Source organism: Thamnophis sirtalis, unplaced genomic scaffold (genome assembly GCF_051295495.1).
Source record: "Thamnophis sirtalis isolate CommonGarterSnake01/CBP01778 unplaced genomic scaffold, rThaSir2_p1.2 scaffold_5, whole genome shotgun sequence".
In the NCBI taxonomy this organism is placed as follows: domain Eukaryota; kingdom Metazoa; phylum Chordata; class Lepidosauria; order Squamata; family Natricidae; genus Thamnophis; species Thamnophis sirtalis.
Genome location: NW_028261385.1, coordinates 55,195,726 through 55,211,443, shown reverse-complemented (window position 1 = coordinate 55,211,443; position 15,718 = coordinate 55,195,726). Strand labels below are relative to the sequence as shown.

Sequence of the window (15,718 nt, the reverse complement as noted above, 5' to 3'; positions counted from 1 at the left end):
TTCACACTTGGACAGCTTGGCATACAGTTCAGCGGCCCTGAGTTTTTTCAAGACAGTGCGGACCAAAGCGACGTGTTCGTCGTAAGTCTGAGTCTAGATAAGGATATCGTCCAAATATACGATAACGCCTTTGTAAAGGTGGTCATGCAAGATTTCATTAATTAATTGCATGAAAACTGCAGGCGCCCCCTGCAGGCCAAAAGGCATCATCCAGAACTGGAAACAGCCGAGGGGGCACTTGAAAGCAGTCTTCCACTCATCCCCCTCCTTTATGCGGACTCTATAGTACGCTTCTCTGAGGTCCAGTTTAGTGAAAATGCGGCCCTTCCCCAATTGGGCTAACATGTCCTTCATTAACGGCAATGGGTAGAGGTTTTGGGCCAAGATCCCATTCAGATTCTTGAAATTAACACAAAGCCTCAGGGAGCCATCTTTCTTCTCTCTGAATAATACAGGGGCAGCTACTTTGGGCCGTGCTGGCTCGATGAAACCCCGTTGTAAATTTTTATCAATGAATTTTCTCATTTCCTCCATCTCCCTTGGGGACATGGAATATATTTGGAGCTTTGGAAGCTTGACACCGGGCAAAATGTCGATGGAGCAATCAGTAGGTCTGTGGGGCAGAAGTTTATCGGAAGATTCCTCACTAAAAACTCCTCTCAGGTCCCAATACACTTTTGGAATCTTTTCCTCTCCTTCAATCCTTTCCTGCCCTCTGGCGGCCAAAGCAGAACTGCAGCTAACAGGTTCCGGGGAAACACCCTTCCCCTCTGGAGGCGTGCTTGTGCGAATGCGCAACCAACCCTCCCTCCAATTTATGCGAGGGTTCCATTTTCGAAGCCAAGGGAGGCCTAAAATGAGGGGCCTGTCCATTCCAGGAGCCACAATAAAAGAGATTAATTCGGTGTGGGAGCCCATCTTCATCTCTAGAGGCTCAATATAGAAGTGGGCTGGGCCACCCCCTGCTATGGACCCATCTATCTGGCAAAAGACAATAGGGGTTTTCAAAGTTTTTTTACTTGAGGCCTAGTTTCTCCACCATAGCAGGATTTATCATACAGCGGGAACAGCCTGAGTCAAGGAGGGTGGGAAGCTGCTCTGACACCCCATCGAGCGGAACCCTTAACTCTATTGGGATCAGCATGGAGCCTTTGTTTGAACTCACCCAGTGAGGCGAGGCGTCGTCATCGGAGTCATCAGAGGAGCTGGTAGAGGCGTCAGCTTCTCCCTCCATGTCCTGTCTGAAATGCGGGGGGTGGGGGTGGCATCCGTGGCGAAAGCAGCTTCCTTTTTCTTCTTGTCCAGGGCCTTGCTTGATCTCCCTTCTCTCTTGGCAGGGGGTGGGGTGGTCGTGGGTAGCTTAGCATGGCACTCCGGAGCGCGGTGGCCTCCCCTCCCACAACGAAAACATGTGAACGGCTTGACTTTGCCTGTGGGGTCTCCTTTCCCTTTGCTCCTCACTCGGAAAGGGGGCTTGTGAGTCGGGGAGGGAGATCTTGCTGCTCTTTCTCTCTCTCTCTCTCTCTCTCTCTCTCTCTCTCTCTCTCTCTCTCTCTCTCTCTCTCCTCGTTCGCACGTTGAAGTCTAATTAAATCAAGCTCAATATCTGCTGCATTTTCATATCAAGCAGTAACACGCTTAGGAAGGTAGCGATTAACACATTGTTGATGAATGTCTTCATTCAAGCCCAATGCAAATTTATCCAAAAGCACTTCTGCAGACCATCCTCTCATATAAGTACAGAGGTGTTGAAACTCCTGAATGTACTGAGTCACTGGCCTATCTCCCTGTGTGAGGGTCATAAATTTCAGTTTCCCCCGTTTCTCAGTGAGGGGATCATCAAATCGTCTCTTGAACGCAGTCATAAAAGCGTCAAAATTCCTCAGGAGGGGGGAATTGCTTTGGTGCAGACCCATCATCCAGTCGGCAGCCTCTTCCTTCAAAGCAAGTAACACCATACGTACTTTCATGTCATCCGATTCTAAATCAGGCCCATAAATTTCCATAAAGTTATAAACCTGCATAATGAAGAGGCCCAGTTTCTTGGGATTTCCGTCATACTTTACAATTAAGGGAGGGACTTTTGCCATTCTGTGTCTTCTTCCCCCCCCCTGCTCTGGCAGCCCCCCTGGCTTGGGGGGGGGGTGAGACTGTCTCTGGGTTAGCTTGCTCCCATTCCCCCTCGGCCTCTTCACCCTCCCCGAATCTTTGCATAGAGTACCTATGTTCCACGTCCTCCGGCTGAACTCTTTCTCGGGGCCTTCATTCGGCCCCCATTTCAAGTGGCTTTGCCTGATGTTTTCTTCTGGTAACTCCAGCATCCCAGCTTGCGCTGTCCTCCTTTTGCCCCACAGATAAGGACCAACGGGGGGGGGGGGATCGCAGGGCCCGCTATTTCCAACTCAGCCATTCTCTCAGGTAATGATGGATCATTAGTGTCCTTTTCAATTTCTTCATTGCTTGCGTGCAAAGACATTTTCTTCATTTCTTCATGCAAGTACACCCTCCACAGAAGGTTGTAATCTCTTGGTGGGGTGTTAGTGAGATTTCGCTTACTGTCAGCACCTCTCCATTAAATAATTAGGAAAGAAAGACCACGAGACTCCATGTGTGGAAATCAAGTGTACTTTTACTAATTAAAAATGATTAAAGGCATAGCGAAGCGAAATCTGAATATTTAGGCGCGAAAGCGATTGATATATAGAATAGCCCATTCCCCTCCCCTTGGCATCACAGTTACAGTCCAATCATAATTCTCCCAAGTGTCAGGTGCGAGATAACTTCAAAAGGCATCATGAAGATGGAATGTCGGTGCCGTTATTCCTGGCGGGAAACTCCCATGCATGCGCAGTCCGATCAGCAGTTGAACTCCAGAACCTTCCACCAGCACACTTAGTAACCCCTCCCAAATACCATGCCCTCCCTCCCCGTTTCATGGCAGTCGAAGCAACAGCAAAGCAGAGGCTGACAGAAAGTGTGTTGATCTGGTGAGAGGACTTTTTATCATTATTATTCGAGAGAACACACTAAAAGACTAAAAGTTAATTTAAAATTGAAGACTGAAGAGGCTAAGCGGCGAGATTAAGTCAGAGTCAAGTTGAGTGATTTTTTTTCTTCCTTTTTATTGTTGGAATTTGGCTGGATTTTTACAAAGGTCTTTTACTTTTTAAACTGGACAGGGTTTTTTTGTCTTTTCTTTCCTAAATATTTGCATAATAATTTTTGCTGTCTAAGACTTTTTCCTCCCTACTTTTTTTCTCTTTCCAAGGCTCTAAATGTATTTCCTTTTTGAATCTGTTTTTCTTTTCTGAGTATAAGGAAAATAAGGGAAGTGGAAGAGAATAAATAACACTGCCATCTAGAGGCCTGGAAACATTGTTTTCTTTTTCTTGTATGAGTGTTTAGAGAAAAGTTTAAAAAAAGTTAAGACCTGATGTTATATTTCAAGAACTTTAAGCCTGTTTATGAAATGATAGTGGGATGAGCATGGGGGATTGTTTATACAGGTACTCTTCTTGGATACTATCAGTGTATGGAGTTTGGGCATGAAAGAAAATTTGGAATTCAAAGAAAGAAGACTGTAGTGAACTTGAAAAGACAATTGCTAATTTTGTTTGGAACTTAATATAAGAGCCTTGGATTTTACAGTGGCAGTGTTTCTCTCTCCCTTTTTTTCTCTGTCTTTTTACTCCCTTACTCTCCTTCTCATTTAACCACTGCCAGCTGGTCTGAGGCCTTCTGCAGAGGAAGTTTGGCTTCCCCCCTTTTTTCTTAAAGAAGGTGGGCTTCTTTTCTGTTTTTCTTGTCTATTTGGGGGGATGCATATATAGACATATATTTTCCCCTTTTCCTGCTGGATTTTGTTATTTTATTTCACTGAACTTAATTAAGATAAAGAAGAACATGAAGACTTTTGTTATTGTTCCTTTTATTTATTTATTTTGTGAATGATATGTTTTTTCTTTTTTTTTCTTTTAAACAACTGGAACCAATTGGATTAGGACAAACAAGAGCATGAAGTTTTTTTCCTTTTTTCCTTTCCCCCCTTTTTTTCTTTTTTCCATTTCCTTTTTTCTCTCTCTTCTTATTAGGGCCACTTGGGATTATAACTGTCCTCTATATAAGTAGATTAAGGTATAGAAGAACCTGAAGACTTTGTATTTTTCAACTACCATATAGTATATCAACTGTTTTGAAATGAGTAAAAAGATAACAGCCGCTGGCTCTGCAATACCAACTTCCTCTTCTTCATCATCTGGAGGACAAAGATCAATTCACACAATGTTGCAACAGGAAAAAGACAAGGAAGTGATACTGCAGATGATTATGCAAGGAATACAAAAAATACAAGTAAGACCAGAGAAGATAGAAAAGAGAACAGATAACATTGAAAAGAGAATAGAAAATATAGAACAAAGAAGAGAAAACATCAAACAAAAAGCAGGGAATGGAGATGGGAAAATTGAGAATATTCACCAAATGATGATGAAATATGAAGAAAAACTGAAGAAAAAGATGAGCAAAGAGATAAGAAAATTGGAAATATTGATACCAGATTCAGTGTGGTTGAAAAAGATAACAGTGGAATACTGGGATGGGAGATCAATGGATCAGAATTTTATCTCAGATTTCAGATTTTATTTCAGATTTAGAAGAAAAGGGAGAAAATCTGGCAGAAATAATGATAGAAATTCTGGCAGACATCTTGGAGATAACCAAAGAGAAGATGATGGATGGTATAGACAAGTTGTTTTGAGTCTATATAAGATATGCAGCGAGAAACAATCTCCCAAGAGAAGTTCATATAAGATTTACTAAGAAAGCAATTAAGACACAAATATTAGAGAAGGCAAGAGACAAAAGACTGGAATAAAAAATAAGGAGATTGCGGTTTTGAAACAAGTACCAAGAAGAGTGAAAGAGAAGAGAAGAGAATACCAATTTGTGACTAAAATTTTACTTTAAAAAGTTGTTAATTACAGATGGCTGATATCAGAAGGTCTCATGTTTGTATGGCAAGGACAAAGATATAGAATAGATTCAACTGTGAAAGCAGAACTATTCTATGCAGAACATTTGAGAGGGAAAGATGAGGAGACAGGAAAAGAAAAACCACTAATTGTACTCAAAGAGGAGTACAGAAAGAAGAAGGTGCGGTAGGCAGCATTGACCTTAGAGAACACCAAGAACCGAGATCTAGGAAGAAGGTGGGACTTAGCAGTGAGAAGACGTATTTCCAGGCTATTCCTGAAATTCCTCTATTCCGAAGGAATTGGATGCTTCATTTTTGAACCCAAGCTGTCCTGGACTGACAGTGAAAGGTTGGAGGAGATCCAGAGACCCCAGAGACGTTCGCAAAGTCCCTGGGGGCTTGGAATTTAACCTCCTTTGCCAGTGACTTCTGGATTAGCCGTAAGCTAACCAAAACTGTAGGTTGCTTCTAAGAATGGCATGTTTCCAGCTGGTAAGATGATTTTATTACTCAGAGAGACACAGTCCGCATAAAAATTTAAGTTAATTGAAACCAAAGAACAGAAGAATCTAGCGGTGAATTGGATCTCTTTATTGGTTTATGGACGGTGGTTACCCTATTTTTTAAATGTTTTAAATGCTACTTACATGGACAAAGGAAAGATTATTCCAACATCTCCTCTGACTCTCTGTAAGTGGGCTGTAAACCAATTTACTATAACTTGGCTCCCTACAACTTGACACTTTTATTGCTTGGCTAGGTTGGTCTAAGATCAGATAAGATTGTACAGCTCTCAGCTTGTTTTTACTTGCAAATACCTGAAAGCCTCTAAAGGGAAAATACTAACTGCGTACAAAGATGGCGTCTGTTCAAGTTTCAAATGATTCATTTCAAATGATTTTTTTCGCACTACAAAAGCTGACTGACACGTATGACATATTTGAAAGAAAGCTGGATTATTTGCTGTTTTTAACATCAAAATATGAAGAAAAAAGTGAGAATGTTGAATGTTTGAATGTTCCTGAAATACAAACAAAGGATGTCAGAGATGAAGATTTTCAATTTGCTGACATTCCGGGCATCTGGTTTACCTCTGAGGGAGAAAAAGATGGAACGTTAGAAGGGGGGGCAGCCACACAGAAGATTTACTTCGAAAGACAGAGCGTAGGAGGAACAAGAAGCATTAAAGAATTTATACTTTATGAAATATCATTTGCAAAACTTTTGATATCACCACTGAGAATTAAAGATAAGCTGAAAAGTGGAATAAACGTAGGACAATGACATTATATGAGAGGCACCTTAAGCAAAAAGGTGCAAAGATCTTCTTGTTTGGACTTGCTCATAAAGACGTTTGGAGAACTTGATCCACGAATGGCAACAGGATTAAGGAGGTTTTGTTATTGGAGAGACACAGGCTGATAGATGGAAGAATACAATTCAAAATTAGCTAAACCTAATTAATTTTATTTGTAATAGACATAGTTGAATAATAATTGATAATGATAGTAATGTATAAAATGTGGTGTTGATATGATAAATAATAATTTGATATGAGAAGGGAAGGTTAGAAATATTTTTGGACCATATACAAAGGTTATTAATCACAATAATTATCACTATTAAAAAATAAAATAAAACTATATACAGTTAAATGTTAACTAATATGGGGAAATATTATAATATACGATATAATTACATAAAGAAAGGAGAATGATATACATTATCAACTATATACATGGAGGATGGAATTTTTGGTATTAAATATTATGGATGTTTAGCTAAAACAGGATATGAGGATTTGATGTTAATGGAAGATTTTATAAACAAGTAAATGAAATGCTGGCATGTGGTTATGGATTAAATATTTGGCATAGTTGATGAAAGATGTTTAAACAACTGTAGTCAACTAAAAGTGGAGGTATGATGATGTCAATATGGTAAACATTTGAGTTAAGATATTTGAATTAATATGAATTAATGGAAGAGATGCACAAAACATGTTGTAACCAGCTGATATACTTTTTTATAATATATACTTGTGTTCTTTTTTTTCTTTTTTTTCCCCTGCCTAGTTTTCTGTTTTTGTCTTTTTTGTGTTTTGATTTTTTCTTTTCCCACTGGTGTGGGCATGTGTTGTTTATGTAACAAAATAAAAAAAATTAGTAATAAAAAAAAAGAACCAAGATCTACTAGAGCAGTAAATCCTTCTTATAAAATATAAATATGGAAGCGAAAAAATTGATTACAATTAATATAAATGGACTTAATTTGGCTATTAAAAGAAGGAAAACATTTGATAAATTAGAGAAATTAAAATTGGACAAAATCTGCCTACAAGAAGTACATATTAAAAAGCAACATGAACAAATACTGGTGCAGCCAAAATTAGGGAAAATATTTACTGCGTTGCCAAGATGTAAGAAAAGAGGAGTGGTTTTGTATATCAAAGATACAATCCCAGCAGAACAAATCTACACAGATGATGATGGAAGAATTTTGATGGTGGAAATTATGGGCAGTAATAAGAAAATACTTTTAGTAGCAATTTATGCTCCTAATGACAACCAAGATGAATTTTATAGAAAATTACACATGAAAATATTTGCCAATCACCTCCAAGATGTGGCTTTACTCCCAAGTTCACCCTGTTTTCTTAGTAGTAGTCTTCTGGCATCTCTGCACACGCACGCACTGGGAACAGGTTCTAGCTGTTCCTCTGCCTCACTGCTGTCTAGCTCCTTCTCTACCTCCAATGCTTCAGTGAACTTCCCTCAGTCCCCAGGACTGGCCCATGTTTTTCCACAACCTCCTCACTGTCTGACTCTGCTGCCAGTTTCACTGGTGCCCCACAACAAAAGGGGACATAAATGACAAGGCGCGAGCAAGGATGAGTGCAGCCTGGATGAGTTGGCGAGACCTCACTGATGTGTTATGTGACAGATGGATGCCAGCCCATCTTGAATCTAAGAGATACAAGAGAACCATCCTCCTGTTGCACTGTAGGGCCCCTGAATGCTGGGCAGCAACAGGAGGGAGCAAAAGCTCTCTCCATACCATGGAAATGTGAAGGCTCCATTGTATATAGGGCACTTCCCTTCCTGACCACATCACACATGACACCATTTGACCACATTTTGGTGTGGCACCAATTACAGAGAAGATGAGAGAAGTCCGACTCCGCTGATAAGGACACATCCCGAGAGCAGCACCTTCCACCATGGCCAAGGCTACCTACCAACTAGAAGTCAATGACTGGTGACTTTGTGGGCATCCAAAACAGGGATGGCAAGAGGTCATCAACAAAGATATGGAAGTTGCAGGCCTTCTCCCAGGCAATGCAGGTGACGGAGCAAAGTGGCCCTCAATGATCCAAAAACTGAACCCTGCACCTGTGGGAATATGCTAGGAAGAAGAAGATGGGGCCCTTGGTTCTCCCTGGACTTGGTTCTTTATTTTCACACTTTTCATGACCCAACTACATCATCAGTGCTGGTGAGTGTGATGTTTGCTCCCTGCTTTTTCAGGGCAAGCTATTGTGTATAAACAGAGAGCAAACTTCACTCCCTTCTAGCACTGATGATGTTCTATAGTTGGGCCATGAAATGTCTGCAAGAAAACAACCAAGCTCAGAGAGCATCAAGGACCCCATAGTCCTCATCATCATCCCCTCCCTCTTCTTTCCTCCCCCTCACTCCTTCCTCCTCCCCTTCCTCCCCTTCTTCTCCTCCACTCTGAAAACCTTGTACTCCCTTGTAGTACTGACAATGTTCCCTATGTCAGGGTTCCGACCGATGTCCTAATTCAGTGGTTCTCTACCTTCCCAATGCCACGACCCTTTAACACAGTTCCTCATGTTGTGGTGACCCCCAACCATAAAATTGGTGTCTCGGTTCCTAAGACCATTGAAAATATGTGTTTTCCGATGGTCTTAGGCGATCCCTGTGAAAGGGTCAAAGGGTCCCGACCCACAGGTTGAGAACCACTGCCCTAAGTAAATCATGGGCCTCATCCAAACCTTTGAAAGAAATCCAGTTGTTTATTAGGAGCTTCATATCTGCCCCATCCAAGTGGAACCAAATCTGACCTCACTTTTTGCGCGTTAGCTCTGACCCTGTTTCCCCCTCCCCCAAGGTGGGTCATCAGTTACATTTCCCAACTAAGCAATTTTGCAGTTTGTAGAAGTCCCTCCCTACGGACACTGTAGGTCCCCCTGGAGATGACCTTTATGTTGCTGCTTGAATTTGCTTTCTTTTGACTTAAATGCATACATGTCTGCCACACCAATTCATCTCCGCACCCCCCCTTATCCCCCAGACCTAGGGTGGGGCTTTGCTAGCAGCGGTGCCTCTTCCGTCCCATAGATTTCCACTGCTCTCCTCTCCTCTGCCTTCTGGGCTTCCATGCATCAGGCACTGGGCCCAGCTATTCCTCCTCTTCCTCATCAGCCACCTCCAGACCTGGGGGCAGTTGAGTCTCCATCTGGGGGCTGAAGGACGGCCCAGTCTCCACACCTGTCACTCTCTCTCTCTGCCAGCTCCATTCCCTCTTCCCCCTCGGAACTCCTAGGTTGCTTTAATGCTGACACTGACTCCCACTGCCTCCTCCCCCCCCCTCTGATTCGGCTACTGTGGCAGACAGATCCCAACAATAAATCAAGGGCTACCAGCCTCTGGAGACAGGTTGTTTCCTGGCCATTCCAGACAGAGGAAGAAAATCCAGGCACTTCATCTCACCATTTGTGGCAGAGCTTTTCCTTCTGTTCCTCTCAAAAGCTCTCTTGGCTCCAGCTGATGCAATCCGGATGGTCCTTCTTAGGTGCTTCGTGTCTGTCCCAGCTAGAAAAGTTGAATCAATGATCCAATGCCCCCTGAGGCAGAAGGGAGACCAACCCTCCCCTTGGAAACACAGAAAAACCTCTTCCTTCCTCTGCTCCTTCACTTCCTCACAACTTCCTTTTTGTTGTCCTTGTTGTTGTTGTTGTTGTTGTGGTGGTGGTGGTTGTTGTTGTTGTTATTGTTGTCCAAGCAGATTCCTGTAGACCACAAAGTCCCCAGGGGGAAAATGAGTGGATTGCAGCCCATCAGCAAGAAACCTTCAATGCCACAAAGCGATTCCCACTTCTAGTCTAAAGACAAGGTAAATATGCTGAGCTTTTCCCCTTTAAGCATGGCAGTTGTCTTAGACAAAGGTCAGAAGAGGACAACTTGCTGTGGCCAACTCACCACTGCCTACAAGTCACGGCCGACTAGCCACGGGTTAATTTAACAATTTCATTCTTTCCAATAATGTTAAAAATCATTTTTTTTTGTAAATTTTTTTTATTTTCAAAACAAACATACAACTCCTCCTTCTTTACATACTGTAGAAAGTGTATCAGCTGGTTATAAAAAGCTTTTGTGCATCTCTTCCACCGTCATCAAATATAATTCATATTAATTCAAATATCTTAACTCAAATATTTATTATGTTACCATCATCATGCCTCCACTTTTATTTGACTATAGTTATTTAAATGTCCTTCATCCTAAAATATACCAAGATTTAATACAATGCTGTATTAAATGCTGGCATTTCATTTACTTATTTGTAAAAATCTCCATTAACATTAAATCCTCATATCCTGTTGTAGCTAAACATCCATAATATTTAATATCAAAATTTTCTAATCCTCCGTGTATATAATTTATGATCATTATCCTTTCTTTATTTAACTATATCCTATATCATAACATTTTTCCCCTATAAGTTAAAACTTCTCTGTGTCTAATTTTGTTTTTTATTATTGTTATTAATAATCTTTATATATAGTCCAAAAATATTTCTAACCTTCCCTTCTCATATCCAATTATTACTTATCATAGCTCAACATTGTATACATTACTATCATTATCAATTTTTATTTAACTGTACCTATTATCACTGGATTTAACTAAGTTTAGCTAATTTTGAATTATACTCTTCCTTCTATCAACCTGTATCTCTCCAATAACAAAACAATCTTATATCTACTGCCATTTGTGGATCCAATTCTCCAAACTTTTTTTAAACAAGTCTGTACTTTTTTTTAAACAAGTCCTCTTTGACCTTCTTGTTTGTAGTATCTCTCATATAATGTTGACGCCCTCCTTCTGTTTCCTTTGTCAGCTTATCTTTAATTCTCAGCAGTGTTATCAAATATTTTGCAAATAGTATTTCATAGCCCATAAGTTCTTTAATGCTTTCTTCTCCTTCTATGTCCTGTCCTTTGAAATAAGTTTTCTCTCCATTTAATTCCTCTTCGAATATTCCATTCTTTCCTCCCTCAGAAATAAACCAATTGCCACGAATATCAACAGGCTCAAACTCTTGCATTTCAATTTTTTGAATTTCCATCACATTTTTTCATCACATTTTGTTGCCAAATGCACCAAATAGTCCAATTTTCTCTCAATTCTTTCCTCTGTATCAAACACCCTCTTGAAAGCTAAAAGTATTGCTTGAAGAGATGCTTGAAGAGACACTATGTTTATACGCAGTTGTATTTTTTCTTAGAAGCTCAGCAAGATTTAAACACTCGCAAGTAAAAACAAACTACAAAGGGACAGCTGTACACTCTTATCAGATCTTAAGCCAGAACAGCCAAGCAATAAAAGTGTCGAGATGTAAACAGCCAATTTGTAGCTGACAGAGAGTCAGAAGAAATGTTACAGTAATCTATCCATTTGAAAAGGTTTACTTAGAATCAATCCATGTAAATAAAACATTTAGAAAGTAAGATAACCACTGTCCAGAACCAATTCAAAATTAAAAATTGCTGCTAAGTTCTTCTATTCTTTGATTTAAGTTAGTTTTAAAATTTTATAGGCAGTCCATTTTTAAAAAAACAATAAAAGTTTCTCACCAGCTTAACACTTCTCCTCCATATTGCCCTGACTTTGTCAGCCTTGATAGACTGGAATTTTTATTGCCAATCGAAGACTTTTCCCTTGCTTTTCTCAGAGATTTGCGATTTCCCTGAGATCAGCAAGATGTAATCTCCCTGTTCACCATCTCTTCGGGATGATTTAGGTCAGTTGGAACCCCCCAGCAATAAAAGTGTCAAGTACAATCTCAGAGCTTTGAGATCGCGCGTCGTCTTGTCACGGAATCGGCTCCTTCAGCCAATGTTAAAAATCATTTTAACGTTTGTCGTTTCATTTTCTCTCCTTTGGCATCTTTTATTTGATGCTTATTTCCACATGAAAATGAATATTAGAATTACAGACTTGGAAGGAGGCCTCGGAGATCTTTTAATCCAACCCTTTGCTCAGGCAGAAAACCCTTTTCCATTTCAGGCAAATGGTTGTCCAATCTCTTCTTAAAAATCTCTAGTGAAGAAGCACCCACAACTTCTGGAGGCAAACTGTTGCAGTGGTTAATTGTCCTCATTGTTAGGAAGTTCCTCCTTAGTTCTCCTTGATTAGTCACATAATAACATAATAAGAGAGTTGGAAGGGACCTCGGAGATCTTCTACTAAGATCTTCCACTAAGAAGTTTCTACTTAGTTCTAGGTTGGTTCTCTCTTTGATAAGTTTCCATCCATTGCTTCTCGACCTGACTTCTGATCCCTTGGAGAATAGGTTGACTCCCTCTTCTTTGGGGCCATCCCTGAGATATTGGAACACTGCTATTAGTGTAACTCTTGTTCCCTGCTGAGTGGGCCACGGCGAGTAACCCATGCTTAGTTGGAAATGGCCCTGTGCTTGACCAAACTTGCTCCTTTTCTGATCATCCTTTGTCCTGTTCTTCCTTTTCCTGGATGATGGGTGGAGCTCTCTCAGAGTCACAAACTCTTTTTCCAACCTTCAGATAAACCTGTACAAATATTATGGCTTAAAATTGAGGAATACCAAGCAGAAGGACCTTTAAAAGATCACCTCAAGAAGCTTCTGGCAATCACAGTTGCAGACGAGACAGAGAGAGAGGTGAGTGGGAGTGGGCTACCTGTGGGGGCTGAGACCTCCAACTTTGTGGGGTCCTTGGTGCTCTCTGAGCTTGGTTATAAGAAATGTAGACCTTTCGCGACCCAACTAGGTCATTTCATCAGTTTTAGAAGTGAACAGGTTTTGAAGAGGGGAGGGGAAGGGAGGAGAAGGGAATAGGAGAGGAGGAGGAGAGGGAGGAGTGGGAGGAGGAGTGGGAGGAGAGAAGGAGAACTATGGAGTTTTTGGATGAGGAGGAGGAGGAGGAGGAGGAGGAGGAGGAGGAGGAGGAAGAAGAAGACTGTGGGGTCCTTGGTGCTCTCTGAGCTTGGTTGCAAGAAATGTAGACCTTTTGTGACCCAACTAGGTCATTTCATCAGTTCTAGAAGAGACCATGACCTGGATGACTAAGAATCTCCATCTGTTTCCATCCATGGCTTCTTGTCTTGTCTTCTGGTGCTTGGAAAAAGAGTTTGAACTCTTTGTCCTGGCAGAACGCACAATATCTGCCTGACAGAAGAATTAGGACATCAATCCTCTGCTATGGACAAGCAGCCCAGGGAGCCTCGCCTGAAGACCTGGGTGTTTTCATCCAGTCCATTGTGTCCGAAATTCTCATCCAGTACTCCACCATGAACAAGGTAGGCTGGTTTCTACCCTTGTATCAGTGCTGGCAGGACTGTTGCTTTCCTTTTGCTAGTTCCTTCATGTGTTGTTTACTGCTGCCTTGTTTGTCTGGGGTTAATCCCTGCTTCTCTGGATTTCAGTTGATGGTGAAAAAAAATATAAGAAACGTCTGTAAAAACCAATCAAGCACAGGGAGCACCAAGGGCTCCACAGTTCAAGCCTGAGCTACAAATATCCCCTTTTGGTGAACAAAGACAACCTGACTGCAGTTCTTAGAGGTTGCTGCGGAGAATCTGGGTTCAATATGGGACCTCCAGCCCCCAGTTATGCCTCCCATTCAGATCTACTTCCTGTTCCAATTGCCCTGGACATGATGAAATGCTAGTGGTTTCTTTATCTATGGTCATATCACATTCATTACACTCAAGGCGGCGCATTACCCTCTTTCTTCCTTTTCACACAACAACAACCACCCTGTGACGTGTGTTGGATTGAGAGAGAAGAACTGCTCTCAGATGTGGACTCACCCAGCTGGCTCTCATGCTGAACTCACAGTCTCCTGGTGATTGGCTCAGACAGTTTGAAAGTCAACTGACTTTCATGGCTATAGTGGCACTAGAACTCTCCATCTCTTGGTGATTGGCCCAAAGTCTCTCAGCTGCCTCTCATGCCTAAGGCGGGACTAGAACTCTCCATCTGTTGGTGATTGGTCCAAAGTCTCTCAGCTGGCTCTCCTGCCTAAGGCGGAACTAGAACTCTCCATCTCTTGGTGATTGGCCCAAAGTCTCTCAGCTGCCTCTCCTGCCTAAGGCGGGACTAGAACTCTCCATCTCTTGGTGATTGGCTCAAAGTCTCTCAGCTGCCTCTCCTGCCTAAGGCGGGACTAGAACTCTCCAACTCTTGGTGATTGGCCCAAAGTCTCTCAGCTGCCTCTCATGCCTAAGGTGGGAGTAGAACCTAGAATGTCCAAGAGATATTTTGATTGGGAGCCCCCCAGAGTTCAAGGAAAGATGGTAGGCTACATAAAGATTGAAATAAATAGATGCACTCTCTTCCTCCTGGTGTCTTCTCACCTCACCCTCTTCCCACTTGGGTTTCCAAGGACGAAGGCCTTCATGAGGTCCATCATAATGGTCACCAAAGCGGCTGCCCTCAGCAGGAGGCAAGACCTCCATCTACCTGAGAAACAGGAATTGGTCATCAAGGTCATTGTAAGTGGGGAGAGGAGGGGCAGGTGCTTCTGAGCGCATTTAAGTTTGAAAGAGAATTTGAACTGAATTGAATTCCAATCAATTGGGCCCCAAATGATTCTGTTGTGAAGTGGGATGGCTGTTAAGTGAATCTGCCCCATTGTATGACTTCTCTTTCCACTGTTTTTAGCTGAATCACTGCCGCACGATTGTTTCATGAAACTGGCTTCCCCATTGTTTTGATTATTAGTGTTTATTTTTATATCCTGAGAGAGAAAGACAGACAGAAAAATAGATACAATACAGTACAATACAATAGTAGAGTTGGAAGGGACCTTGGAGGTCTTTTAGTCCAACCCCCTGCCTATGATGATAGATAGATAGATAGATAGATAGATAGATAGATAGATAGATAGATAGATAGATAGATATGGATGGATAGTGAGAGAGAGTAAAAGAGAGAGAGAGACAGACAGATAGACAGATATTTAATATATAAAGTAGAATGACAAGTAGAAATGGGAAATTAGGGGAAGAAAGAAGAAAAAAGGCATTGAGACTTTCTAGAAGAAACTACACAGCCAATGTCCAGAAATGCAGAGGGCAGAATTGTATAACTTTAAGAGCGGTGGATTCAACTCCCAGAATTCTCCGGCCTTCAGGGATTCTGGGAGTTGAAGTTCACAGGTCGTAGTGAAGCCCTAGTTACCCATCCCTGACTTAAACCATGGTCAGGAGACACTGCAAACTGCCATCAATGCAGGCTGGTTGCCAAGCGACCAAAATATGATCCTATGATCCCTGAGGAAGAAGAGCCTCTCAGAACTTCAAATCTGGGTCATGTGTTAGAATTAGAAGAACAAAGTTGGAAGGGACCTTGGATTCCTATTTATGTTGGTTTCAGTGTCCTGAAGTCATATAATCACCTTTTTACAAAGTCAAATGGGGAAACCAGATTCACTTATGTTACTAACTTGTCAGCTGC

General features: G+C 41.5%; 2 protein-coding genes across 2 annotated transcripts in view; both read left to right on the top strand.

Annotated features, from left to right (window-relative positions):
* Positions 1 to 15,718, top strand: part of LOC148045385 (maestro heat-like repeat family member 5) — a 59,263-nt gene that overhangs the window by 22,605 nt on the left and 20,940 nt on the right. The gene's annotated exons all lie outside the window — the stretch shown is intronic.
* Positions 1 to 15,718, top strand: part of LOC148045386 (maestro heat-like repeat family member 5) — a 36,154-nt gene that overhangs the window by 10,841 nt on the left and 9,595 nt on the right. The gene's annotated exons all lie outside the window — the stretch shown is intronic.